The sequence below is a fragment of the Quercus suber genome, unplaced genomic scaffold, assembly GCF_002906115.3.
Source record: "Quercus suber isolate HL8 unplaced genomic scaffold, Cork oak 2.0 scaffold_569, whole genome shotgun sequence".
NCBI classification, from domain to species: Eukaryota; Viridiplantae; Streptophyta; class Magnoliopsida; order Fagales; family Fagaceae; genus Quercus; species Quercus suber.
The window spans coordinates 497,313-499,838 of record NW_027070014.1 but is presented as its reverse complement, the minus strand read 5'-3'; the positions used below and the strand labels follow the sequence as shown (position 1 = coordinate 499,838).

Here is a 2,526-nt window from a genome sequence, read left to right as displayed (position 1 = left end):
ATGAGAAAACAACAAACCAAATCCACATTCTTTTCTTTTCGTTAATTTTTTGGAAGAACATGTTCATGTTCTTTGTGATCTTTCCCAGAACATGATTTTACATGTTCTTCGCAATTTAATTCTTGTTTTATTTTCTTTTCTTTGTCTTTCCTGTATTTTCTTTACAACCAAACACATTAAAATTCAAAACTCAGATCAAACAATAATCAACATCAACAAATCAATAATCTGAAATTGAAACTAAAAACCTAACCCAGAAATCGAACCCATAATTTTGAACCCAGAAATTTGAACCCAACGCACACCAGTCAAAATCAATAGATCTGCATCCTCTTTGTTCACAAAATCAACTCCAATCTCCAAGTTGGAAACCCACTAATCCAAATTAGAAACACAAAATCAGCTCCAACTTGGAAACACAAAATTCAGCGATCATCAAAACACCGAAACCCAGCAAATCAAACCCTCAAAAAATGCAGAAATAACCTACAAACAGCTATCCACATTCCAGACCAACAACAAACCCAAAAACTTTAAAGAAACCAGTTGATCACAACCATCCACACCAACAGCAACACCAACACCAAACCCAGAAATTTCAAAGAAATCAGTCGACCACAGCTATCCATAAGAACAACCCAATAGAGAGACAACCCAGTTTGCAAAACCCAAAGGCCACTCACCACATCAAGTAACTCGTGACACCTTTCAGGGATAAAAGCCTCAACGTAGAGAGACAACCCAGTTTGCAAAACCCAAAGGCCTTGCAAGCAGAAAGCAGCCCCGAGTCCCACATCGGCAACAGCGCCTGGGCTGGCAGGCGAGGATTAGACAAAGGAGAGAGATGAGAGCGGAGATTTGCGCGGAGATGGTGTCGCAGTTGGCTTGGAGATCGGAGGTCCGGACGGTGGGGCGGTGGAGGAGACGGAGTATTGCAAGAAGAAAAGGGCTGAGTCGAGTGCGAAGAAGAGATCGGGAAGGAGAGGGAGGAGGGAGGAAGGGGAGTCGGAGAGGAAGAGGAAGACGGAGAGAAGGAGGAAGAGGAAGAGGACGGCAGCGGATTGGAGGGAATTGAAGCGGTGGACGGGGGTGTGGCCTTTGACAAGTGGGTCAGATTCGGCAGATAAGAGGAGTTGGTGAGTGAAAGCGATGATAAGGCAGAGAATGATGAGGTAGAGTTGAAGGTGTCTGAGGCGATTGTGAGGGAAAGGGTGGAAGGGTTTGGCAAAGTAGGACTGTTGTGTGAGATTTAAGGCAGTTTCTGGGTTTTTTTTTTTTTTTTTTTTAATTTCTGGGTTTGTGTTCTTGGATTTGGGATTGTGTTCTTGTTATTCTTGTTCAAGACACACTTAGATCTCAATTCCTATGATTTTTAGTTTTTAATTGTGTTTTTAATTTTTTTTAATTAGATAAAATTAATAAATTATTTTTTTTTAATTTAGAGACTGACGTGGCATTTTTATTATTAATTTAGGCTACGTGGACATTAACTTAATATTATTTATTCTTGTCGTTTGCCACATCAGCTATTTCCGTTTCTGATGTAACGGCAGGGACTAAAACGGAAGCGTTTTTCAGGATAGGGACTAAAAGCGGTAAAAATAAAATTTAGGGACTAAAATGGAAATCGCCTAAAATTGTAGGGACGAAAATGTGCTTTTCGCCAATTAAGAAATATTAAAATAATGTTCATGTGCCACTGCAAGCTCCACGTGGCTTTCGCCCCTCAGTCATAATTCACTAATCTAAGCAATAACAATGTCACTGAAACAAACATATATAACCAAACCACAGCAACAGCTTCAATTTTCAAAGCAATCGCTAATAGTCAATCTCAGAAAATTTAGCAATTGAATCGATTTCAGACTCATTTGCAAACCTAAGCTGCGTCTCTATTTGTTTTTGACTGATAGTAAGTTAGTAACTCAAAGTCCCAGGTGGCAGCTCTAGTTATAACAACAACAGTAAGATTTTCTCGCACTTTCCTCCAAAATTTTCTCAGCAACCAAACAGACACAATCCAATCCCAAAAAAAAAAAAAAAGAGACTCACGGAAATGCATGCACCAGGTAGATCTTGCTCCCTCACAACCGAATCTGAGCAATTCCTTAGCCGATTCAATAGCTTCCCTCAACGATTTCAGAGCCTCCACAATCTCTTCAGGTACAACCAACTCTTTAGTATTCCTAATCTCCTCGAACAGAGGGATCAACAGCTTCAACCTCCTCGCCAAATTGCAGTAGTGTTTCTTGACCATACACCTGTACTCCAAGATCGACGATATCTCGTTCACCATCTCGATCAAGCTCCTCACCACACCAGCTCCACTCTCTTTCTCCTTCTCTTCTCCATACTCGACAACGCACCGTTTCGCCAGACATTATTAAAATAATGTTTGGCGAGAAGCTGATCCTTAAATAAGCAGATGATTATTAGTGATTGCTTTGAAAATTAAAGCTGTTGCTGTGGTTTGGTTATATATGTTTGTTTCAGTGACATTGTTATTGCTTAGATCAGTGAATTAGG

The 2,526-nt window shown here is 40.2% G+C and overlaps 1 pseudogene; it reads right to left on the bottom strand.

Annotated features, from left to right (window-relative positions):
• Positions 1-533: 533 nt before the first annotated feature.
• LOC136063744 (uncharacterized) lies at positions 534-2,296 on the bottom strand (annotated as a pseudogene).
• Positions 2,297-2,526: the final 230 nt, after the last annotated feature.